The 11,290-nt window shown below is 42.4% G+C and overlaps 1 long non-coding RNA gene across 2 annotated transcripts in view; it reads left to right on the forward strand.

The window, feature by feature from the left end:
* The window catches only part of LOC123385917, an 83,949-nt gene extending 72,955 nt beyond the window's left edge, over positions 1 to 10,994 (forward strand). For both annotated transcript variants that reach the window (XR_006599188.1, XR_006599189.1), the window contains exon 3: positions 9,541 to 10,994. This is a non-coding gene — a long non-coding RNA (uncharacterized LOC123385917). The remainder of the gene's footprint in view (positions 1 to 9,540) is intronic.
* Positions 10,995 to 11,290: the final 296 nt, after the last annotated feature.

Below are 11,290 nucleotides of genomic sequence, written 5' to 3' on the forward strand. Positions count from 1 at the left end.
ACTTCAACTTACCAACAACCCTTCAGGGCTCATTTCTTTTCTCAAAACAATTGCCTCCCCCCCCCCCCCCGCCCCCACTCCAGTTTTTCAGTCACGCCTATTATTTAAAAAGATACTTTGATGTATCTCTAGCTTTGAAAGACTCTTGTTAGCTTCAGATCTATATTTTCAACTGCCAATACAAATTTGACACTTGAACTTTGCAGGCATCTCAAACTCAGATATCCAAAGTGGAATCTCATCCTCTTCCCCAACCCACTATTGACTCTTCTAGTTACCTCCATAAGTGGAACTATATAATATTTTTTCTTAGTGACTAGCTTATTTCACTTACTGTAATGTCCTCAAGATTCACCCATGTGAATCTTGGGTGGCATACGTCAGAATCTCCTTCCTTCTTTTTTTTTTTTTAGTAGGTTTCACGCCCAGTTTGGAACCCAACTTAGGGCTTGAACTCATGACGACCCTGAAGACCTGAGCTAGAATCAAGAGTCAGATGGTTAACCGACTAAACCATCCAGGCGTTCCCAAAATTTCTTTCCTTTTTAAAGCTGAATAATATTCTATGTATAGGCCACATTTTGTTTATCCATTCATCTGTTGATGGACACTTGAGTTACTTCTGCCTCTTGGGTATTGTGAGTAATGCTGCTGTGAACATGGGTGTACAAATAACTCCTTGAGGTCCTGATTGCAATTCTTTTGGGTCTAGACCCATAACTGGACTGCTGAATCAAATGGTAGTTCTATTGTTCATTTTTTGAGGAAATGTCGTATTGTTTTACATAGCAACTACACCATTTTACATTTCCACCAACAATGCACAAAGTTCCAATTTCTCCACATCCTCACCAATGCTTATTATTAGTATTTTTTTAATTTTTAAAATGTTTTTGTTAGAAGCCGTCTTGTTGGGTGTGAAGTGGTATCTCACTGTGATTTGTTGAAAAAGCTATTGTTTCTGGACTATGTTGCCTTTGAGACTTTGTCAAAAATTAGTTGTCTGCATATATGCAGGTTTATCTCTGAATCCTCTTCTGTTCCAGTGATCTGTCTGTCTTTATGTAAATACCAATTGTTTGGATTGCTACAGCTTTGTAATAATTTTTGAAACTAGGTAGCATTAGCCATTCAACTTCGTTCTCTTTCAGATTTGTTTTAGTTATTCAAGGTTTTTTTGAACCAGCTTATTAATTTCTTTAAAATTGCCATCTAGGATTTTTATTGGGGTAGTTTTGAATCTGTACAACAGTTTGTGGAAAACTGACTTCTTAACAATATTGAACTTTCCAATCCATGAACTAGATCTATTTCTCTATTTGTTTAGGTCTTCTTCCATTTATTTCAGTACTATTTTATAGCTTTCAGTTTTGGGTCTTTCACATCATTTTTTCAGATTTACTCCTATTTCATTTTTTGATGCTGTTGTAAATGGTACTGGTTTTTAATTGCAATTTCTTTTGTGGTCAGAGGAGATACTTTATAAGATTTCAACTTCATAAATTTGTTAAGACTTGTTTTGTGACCTGTGATTTCTTCTGGAGAATATTCCTTATGTGCTTGAAAAGAATATATATTCTGCTACTGATGGGTTGAACATTCTGTATATTTCTGTTTAGTCCATTTTGCCTATGATATTCTTTAAGTCCATTCTTTGTTGATACTCTGGTTGATTTTTCATTATTGAAAATGGAGTATTGAAAAGTCTTACTGTTATCGTTGTCTAGTTCACCCTTCAGTCCTGTTAACATTTGTTTTGTATATTTAGATAATCTGATCTGGGGTGCATATATACTTACAGTTGTTATAGCTTACTGGTGGATTGAGTCTTTGATCATTACATAATGTCCTTCTTCGTCTTCTGTGGGAGTTTTTCCACTTAAAGTCTGTTTTGTCTAATAATTGCAATTTCTGATTGTGGCTAGTGTATATAGAGACAGAATTGACTTTTGCATATTTATTTTGTGTCCTACAACCATTTGTATTCTGTCGGTTTTTTTTTTTTTAATTTTTTTTGAACGTTTGTTTTTTTTTTTATTTATTTTTGGGACAGAGAGAGACAGAGCATGAACGGGGGAGGGGCAGAGAGAGAGGGAGACGCAGAATCGGAAACAGGCTCCAGGCTCCGAGCCATCAGCCCAGAGCCTGACGCGGGGCTCGAACTCCCGGACCGTGAGATCGTGACCTGGCTGAAGTCGGACGCTTAACCGACTGCGCCACCCAGGCGCCCCTCTGTCGGGTTTTTTACATAGATCATTTCACTGTCCTCCATTAAATTATCTTTGATGGAAGGTTGGTCTAAATTACCTAGTACGCCATTACTTGAACCTGAAAAATCCAAGCAATGCTTTTCCCAGTGTAGAGAGGAAGCTCCATGCTACGGTGCCATCTGTGTTTGATCCAACAGCTCTCAGTCCATGTTGCGCCCACACTTGTAGGCTGTGGTGATCTTCATGCTTCCCACCCTGGTAGTCTTGGCACCTTGGTTTCTGGAGAGCTCAGTGCCATTTGCAGAGGTATATGTTTCACTCTGCAGTATGTCTCCCAGACTTTGTATAAATGTCAGATGTTATCAATCTTAGCACTTCTCTGTGGCCAACCTAATACGTCACCATCGAGAGATGGTGAAGTTGTTGTGTTTCACACACTGAGTCTATAATATCACAGCACCCTCATCTGAAGGTGACTGAGCTTTAGTAAACATCTATCATGGGCACTCTGCCTTTTTTCCCTCTCTGTTTTCTGGTTCCTTCCATACGTACCTCAACTCTCTCCCACGGTGTTTCTCTGACTGACCACAGCCTTTTCACACCTTTTCACTCTTCGATGCTAAAAGGTTGAGAGAGCCAACCCATAACAAGAGTGTGGAACTTGGCATGCATTTCTGAATAGGCTTCATTCTTGGCTCTGTTTATGTTCCCACCTTCATTTTCCCTTTGCTTCATCTTACCTGTTTATTTCCTCCTCATACATTTAGCTGTATATCCTACCTGCTCCCCAGCAGAGCCCTGTTCTTTCAGCCCCTCTTTCCTGGCCTTATCATCTTTCTCCAGAGTCCAAGCTATCGCTCACATGGTGGCCTCTCTAGAATATACCACCCTGAGTTACTAGGCATAGGAAAATTGATGAAAATGTGAAGGAAATGAATTGGACTAGGATATATGGTAAGTGCATGTTTAAAAAAAAACACAAAATAATTAAAAGCCAACTAAAAATAAGTATTTATTACAAATGTGGTAGAAAAGGAGTTAATAGCCTCAGTCTTTAAACAGTTTTTACTTTGATAAGAAAAACACCAAAACATTAATATAGGAAAGTAGGTAGATAGTGTGAACAGACAGTTCACAGATAAGGAAATAAAAGCAGCTTACAAATATATGGGAAAACATTCAGCTTTACTGGTAATCACAGAAATGCAAGTCACAACAATAAAATACTATTTGCCCCTTGCTGCATCATGCAAGGTTAGGACTATGGCACAACTCAAGGCTGGTGAGTGTGTGGGGAGAAAAGCATGGCTCCCTATGTACAGGAAAGCAATTTGGCAATGGGCTTGAAGAAGCCTTAAATATTCATACTCTTTACTTAGTAATTCCTTTTCTGGGAATCTTTTAGAGAAATAATCAGAAATGCAGACAAAGACATATGGGCACAGATGTTAATCACTGTGTTATTTATTTTTGCCAAAGCAACCTAAATGCCCAACTGTGGAAGTTGTATGAATTATAGTACACCCATGCAATGTAATACCAGGAAATTACTTAAAAATGATATTGACTAGGATGTTTTCATGATAGGGGACATGTTTTTTTTTTTTCATATAAACCTAAGAAAACACTCTAGGGATGCCTGAGTGGCTCAGTTGGTTAAGTGTCCCACTCTTGATCTTGGTTCAGATCATGATCTTATGATTCATGAGATCGAGCCCCACATTGGGCTCAATGCTTATAGTGCAGAGCCTGCTTAGGATTCTCTCTCTGCCTCTCCCCTGCTCATGCACATCCTTTTGCGCTCTCTCTCTCTCGCACTCTTAAAATAAATAAAATAAACTTTAAAAACCCCTTCAAATTATGTATTCAAAATGATTGTAACTATATAGATTTTGCAAGAAAAAATGCCGTAAGATAATGAAAAAAGTGTTGATTCTAGTCTAGAGGCTGAGACTGGCCACTTCCACACTCGGCACCATGCTCTATTTGTTCAAGATTTTTAAAAAATAAAATCACTGTACGTGTGTGTAATTAAAGTATATAATCCTTTGAGAGCATTGTCGTTCACCCTATAATTCCAATTCCTCACCTCCAGTTCCTGAGTTGTATAGATGCTCAGTAAATACAATGATGAACATACCAACCATGTTTATGGGAAAAGCCCCTACCTGCAGTGATTGTTGGATGGGAATGAGAGGGGTCATTTTGGCTCATTTTGCTCAAATCTTTTGCTTTCAGATTTACTTTTGGAAGAAATTTCTCTCCTCCCCTGCCCTGACATGCCTTCAGCTTCCAGACAGTGGGCGTTGAAAGAAGGCTTTTCTTTAGCGTTCAGTGACTCCATTTATACTTCCAAGGCGTTGTCGAGTTTTCCCGAAAGCCTCTGTTTAGGAATTTCAGGAGTTTCTTCTTAAGTTTTATTTTAAGTCACCACTCCAAGCCAGCCCATAAAGAGAAGCAGCAGGCGAGGAAGTGAAGAAATGAAGCCCAACCAAATCTTCAATGTGAAAGATTAAGCCCAGTTTTCCTTGCTGGAACGACAAGACAAACATGATCAAAAATGGTGCTTGTTACTTCATGTGAGGAGCCCCAAAGGAAATTTCAGGGAATCAGAGGCCTCTGGGAAAGGCATGATTCATAGTGAAAGGATATGTCATTTTCTTACTTAAAGGCAATTAAATGTCATGACATAATCTCCAAGTTGTATCTTAGTCTGACATTTTTCAAGATCCAGCAGATATTAACAGGCCACTCTTAGGGGCCTCAGCGATGCATAAGATGTTTTCAACCTTTGTTCTGGGCTTTATTCATGCTTGATCCGGGTCTGCTCCCAGTGTGTCTGTCTCTCTTCTTTTATAAAATCTGAAGAGAGGGTTGGAATAAACAGTAGGAATCAACTGGACCCATCGTCTGTAGTATCATGTCAGATATGGCATCCCCATGAGTTCTTTCCTAACCCAGCAGCCAAAATAATCACTCCTTGCTCTCAGTTCCCATGCACCTTGCATGAACGTTGGTTACTACTTTTTCTCAGAGCACATTAGAATAATTTGTGTGTGTTTCTGCTGGATTGTGGGTTCCTGAGAGCCAATATCCTGTCTTATTCAGGCTTACCCTCCACACTATCTCCTAGCAGAGGTCCTGGCAGATAGTGGCCACTCTACTGATGTTTGTTAAATGAAAAAAGAAGGGCACACTTATTACAGGCACTAAAGTGGGGGTGCACAGAGAGATGTAAGATAAAGATCTTTATCACTACTTAGGTTCTTCTGCAGTTAATTATGAAAGAGATTGAACTAATTGTGACATGTATTGTTTTCATTTTCTGTATTTACTGTCTCTGACCAGATAAATAGAGGCCGGATGCTTCCAGCTCGTTTTTGCCTGCTGCCTGACTGTCCCACTTAATGTGGTTTACCCTGGTTAATGATGGAAAGCTGTACTCGCCTGCTCTTTGCCCCAAAAGACAGGAATTTCTTGCTCAAACCTCAGATTTGCCTGGCCTGCTGTTTGTATTACAGGAAAGTGTAGTCAGCTGGGAGGTCTGAGATCATTTCCTGAGCCCTTTTTCTTTCTTAGTGTCTCTTATTTTCTGGACAACTCGAGGAGACCACCTGACAATGGATCTGGTACATTTGAGAACAAAACATGTTTTGACTTCAAAGCCCTGAGCTGTTTCTTGCAAAAACTGAGCAAAGGTCCGGATTTGCTGTTGGTATTTCCAGTTAGGGTCAATGTGGTGAACAGGTGGGGTAAGGATTTTCAGCTTTGTGCAACTAATGCCCAGAAAACTACCCCAAATTTTATTTCTGACCTTGCTCACATATATAGCACAGAAACTGCCAGGGATGATCTCCAAGATATTTGACAACATTCCTCGCAGAGCTTTCCAACTCCAAGCAAGCACAGAGAGTACCAGGAAGGCAGAGCAAGGATGGGGGTAAGGGCGGACAAGAGGGGCTTGAGTCAACAGCTAGGTAACAACTGATACAAAACTAGTTCAAAATTTATACAACTTGGGTGACTGTGTGGATGTACCTAGCAGAATATATGCCCTCAAGTAAGAAAAAACTGGGACAAGTAACATCTCCACCATCTAGTCTCTGACAGTGGCTCCCAAACTGTCTGCATAGTTGAATCCTCAGAGCATCTTTTGAAAATACCAAAGCCAAGGCTACAATCTCTGGGGTGGGACCCAGTGTCTTTGAAGCTCCCCAGGTGATTCCAACGTGCACACACGTTGAGAACCCTGCTCTATGGAATTAAGTTATTTTGTCTTTTGGGCATCGGCTTCCTTCTTGGCAAAGAGTGGACAACAACACTGGGAGAATCAGATGAATATGTGAGGTGCCTGACGTGTATTAGGCGCTCATTTTTAAATTTTCCTTCTTTTGTCCTTCTGGAATTATTTTCCTTTGTCACTTATTCTGAAATGTCACCGTATGGGTAAACATAGCCACTTTTTGAAGTGGAAATTATCCCCAGATGGGTTTGGGGCTATTAGTCATTTCTGTCTCAGGTGGGTTATTTAAGATGATGCCTCTTCAAAACCACCTGAAGTGAGGTAAACTGAGGAGGTGGGGGTTTCAACTGCAGGAGTTAGATGGGCCAGAGAAGTCATGATGAGTTTCCTGTGTTTATGATGTCACTGTGGAGTGGCAGCTACTTCAGCCTCCTTTTGAAAACATGACCTTAAATTCATGGCTGCCTCATTTTTCTCTAGAGCCCAGTTGCAAGAATGGGTACAAAGGGTGCCCTGAAGAGTGTGCTGTCCACCCTTTCCTCCAGGTTGGGCATGCTCAATTCAGGTCTCACAGATCCTAGCAGGTCTGTGATGGGGATTCAGGGGGGCCGGGAACTGGAATCCTAGGCAGTGTTTTGTGTGCTTGCGCAAAACGTCTCTTTTCTCCCAGGGATACATTCCACAGCCTTCTTCAGATTCTGGAGGGGAATCTCAGCACTCCACCCCCCACCCCCAATGTGAGAATTATTCCTTTAGGGGAGCCTGGGTGGCTCTGTCGGTTAAGCGTCCAACTCTTGATTTCGGCTCAGGTCATGATCTCAGGGTCGTGAGATAGAGGCCCATATTGGGCTTTGCGCTGAGTGTAGAGCCTGCTTAAGATTCTCTCTCTCTCTGTCTCTGTCTCTGCCTCTGTCTCTCTCTGCCCCTCCCCCCCCAAAAAAGAAATAATTTTTCACTGGAGAAATGAGCAATGTTCAAGATGTGTGGGCAGGCAGAAAAACATACGGAAAGGGCACCTCTACCCTCAGTGAACTGGGCACAAGCATCTGGTGAGCTTTACATCTTTGGAGGAACATCTTCATTCTAGCACTAGAATTGCTCATTATGGAAGCCTCAACACTGGGCACACAGTAGGAGCCAAATAAATGTTTTGTTGACTGAATGCTGTCTTCCATAGAGTTCCTGAAGCCATGTTTCCTGCTAAAGCAGAACCCCTGGCCCACCTCTGTGTTTCCCTGTTATTTGGTTCTTGAGGCTGTCTTGGGCCCCCAGCTCTGCAGAGAGATGCCTGAAGAGGCCCTTATGCTTCTCACTTCCTGAGTCCTCTCCCCCGCCCCTGTCTTCCTCTGGGGTTCAGGCCCGGAGTGGGGTCTGAGTGGCAGGTTGGTGCTGAGCTGGCCGCCTTCCCGCCTTCAGCAAAACCTCATCTCTCCATCCAGCTCCTTGTTTTCTCTTCCTGGAGGCCTTGTCCCTTCCCATGCAAGTCAAGACCAGGCCTCAGTCTCTCCCTGGCAGGTCAGAGCCTGGGCTGTCTGGTTGATTCCCTCTGCCACACTCAGGTTTTAGCTCTGGCTCTGCCTGGCTGTCATGAGACGTGGGGCACATCATTCACCTTCTCTAAAGGCAATAATAAGATTGTTAGGAGAACCCTGCTAGGTACAGTGACTCAGGTAAAAAAACAAACAAAATCCACCACAGGTGGGGAGTCTGAATATGATTTGGACTAGATCTTTGTTGAAGGTTCCTGGACACGGAGGGAGGAGGTTACACGGCCCTACACACAGTGAAAGGGTCTTAAATTTCTCTATAGACATTTCTTCCTCTTACCCAAGTTCCATCCTCCAGCCGCTGCTTTTTATCCCTCTCAGTGTGTCATTTTCCCTCAGAGATCTGTGCACTTTCTTAGGTAGAAAGGGTTCGCTTTCCACTATCAGCTTCTGCATTTGTGCCCTCTCTTCAGCAAACAAAAGGCTCTTTCTCAACATCCGTTGTCTCCAGAGAAATCACACATACTATTATTTTAACATTTTTGTTCCTCTCATAAAATAAAGCATCACAAAATCCTAAAGCAGGTGTACCTTTAACATAGTTTTCTGGTTTTGCTTATTTGTGGTTCTCAACCTTGGCTGCACCTAAGAATTGCCTGGAGCACCTTAAAAGCAATCCCAGTATGGCTGAACCCCAGGCCAATTGCATCAGACAACAGGATTTTCAGCTCGTAGCCAGGGTTGAAAAACATTGCTGTAGGCCCTTGCTCCTTAAAATGGGGTCCGCAGACCAGCAGCTTGGGCATCAGGGGGGAGCTAGTTAGAAATGAAGAGTCTCATGGGGTGCCTGAGTGGCTAGTGAGTTAAGTAGCTGACTTTGGCTCACATCATGATCTTGTGGTCTGTGAGTTCGAGCCCTGCATCGGACTGTGTGCTGACAGCTCAGGGCCTGGAGCCTGCTTTGGATTCTGTGTCTCTCTCTCTCTGCCCCTCTCCAGCTCACACTCTGTCTCTGTCTCTCTCTCAAAAATAAACAAACATTAAAAGAAAATTAAAAAGAAATGCAGAGTCCCAGACTCCTTCCTTATGAATCAGAATCTGCATTTTTATTACAATTTTTTAAATGTTTGTTTTTGAGAGAGAGAGAGAGAGAGAGAGCGAGCAGGAGAGGGGCAGAGAGAGTGGGAGACACAGAATCAGAAGCAGGCTCCAGACTCTGAGCTGTCACCACAGAGCCCCACCTGGGGCTCAAACCCACGAACCATGAGATCATGACCTGAGGCGAAGTCAGACACTTAACAGACTGAGCCACCCAGGCACCCTGATGTTTATTTATTTTTGAGGGACAGAGAAAGAGAGAGAGAGCGGGAGAGGGGCAGAGAGAGAGGGAGACACAGAATCCGAAGCAGCCTCCAGGCTCTGAGCTGTCAACACAGAGCCTGATGCAGGGCTTGAACTCTTGAGCTATATCGTGACCTGAGTCGAAGTCGGAGGTTTAACCGACTGAACCACCCAGGTGCCCCAGAATCTGCATTTTGATAAGATCATCAGGTACTCAGTATGCACAATTGAGAAGCACTGCTTTGGCCTTACCCTGTAGGTGAAGGGAGAGTGCGTGGCAGCGGATGTGGGTACTTCCTTGGAGGTCTTAGCACCAGCACCAGTGGATGGCTGTGGCGTAAACTACCTGAGATTCCGAGGCAGAAGCTCTGCGGAGGGTCCACACAACTGTATGTTCACCAGGCTCCTAGGGGATCTGATTATCAGCCGGGTGTGTGGGTACACTGCCCAAGAGAGGTGGTATTCAACCTTGGTTGCACATTAAAATCATTTGGGGGACTTAAAAAAATCCCTCTACTCAAGCCCAAGCCACTGAAATCAGAATCTGTGGAGGTGAGAGATTGATATCAGTAGTTTAATAACCTAATAAGGTAATTTCAACCAGCAAGCAATCCTGAGAACCTCTGCTAGGGCTTTCTGACCCTCATCAAACCCCGCTGAGAATAAAAATATTATCTGAGCAGTGCACTTCTGAGAGAATTTACTTTGTATAAAAGTCAAAACCTTAAAGCAAAGGAATAAATCACTAACTGCTGCTGGTAGGAAAGGACTCAATTTGGGCAGAGTAGCTTTCTCTTTAGCATCTCTGTCGAAACTTCTGTCATTTTGCAAATGTCCTATCTCTCTTCTGTCCCTGGATTAAACCTAAAATGGTCTCTCTGTTTAGAAATCTGTGTTGGGTTGGGGCACCTGGGTGGCTCAGTCCGTTAAGCATCTGACTTCGTCTCGGGTCATGATCTCATGGTTCATGAGTTTGAGCCCCACTATGGGTGAGCTTCTCTCTCTCCCTCTCTCTCCCTCTCTGTCTTGCCCTCGCTCACTTGCTCCCTCTCTCTCAAAGGAGAAGAGAAGAGAAGAAAAGAAAAGAAAAGAAAGAAAAGAGAAAAGAAAAGAAGTCTCTGTGTTGGGTGAAATGACTTCAGCAGAATCTGTTCTCATGTGTGGCCTCCCCTAAATGTGTTCTGCAGGCAAACATTAGGGGAAGGGGAAGGATGCTGGGGGGCTAGTTGTCTCAAGGCAACCATACTTTCCTTGCTTTTGCATTGGACTCAAACCTCAGGCCTGGTCATTCTTCCTCTTCCTCTGTCTGTCTGTCTGTCTGTCTCTTTGTCTCTCTCTCCCTCCTCTTCCATTTATTTCCCTGGGGAATGAGCTGATGAGCTTGCCCTTCAGTGTTGAATTCCAGAGAAAGATAAGCCAGGCAGTTGGGTGTGGAATGCCAGGAAGGGGCAGTGGCTGGTTCTACCCCCACCCGCTACCTTAAAGCTGGGCTCCTGCCAGGGACAGAGATTTCTTCCAGAGTCCTGGTCTTCAATTTCTGCCTCCTGACTGCCAGAGGTGGTAGGAAGTCTTGAAGTGTTAACTCCAACTGGAAGTAGCTTAATGCTAGGAATGTGTGCTATTTTCTCCCGGGACATTTCCAGGAATGAAGGAAAACGCAGGACAAGGAAGCCAGAAGAGTGAGTCACCCAGAATATAATCTTCCATGTTAAATGACCTTTTAGAATTAATATTTTTATTATTTATAAAATATAAATATTTTTGTATGTATAAATACAAACATTTATATATTTATAAAACATAAAACATTATTTCATAATAATATATTTATATATTTCTAAAATAAAACATTAAGATATGAAATATTATTTATAAGATAATATTATTTTAATATAAATATCTTAATATCTTATTAAGATATAATTGATATATAATAAATTGTATGTATTTGAAGTATGCAATTTGATAAGGTTTGACATGTATACACCCATAAAACAATAACCACATTT

This window comes from Felis catus, chromosome B3 (genome assembly GCF_018350175.1).
Source record: "Felis catus isolate Fca126 chromosome B3, F.catus_Fca126_mat1.0, whole genome shotgun sequence".
In the NCBI taxonomy this organism is placed as follows: Eukaryota; Metazoa; Chordata; class Mammalia; order Carnivora; family Felidae; genus Felis; species Felis catus.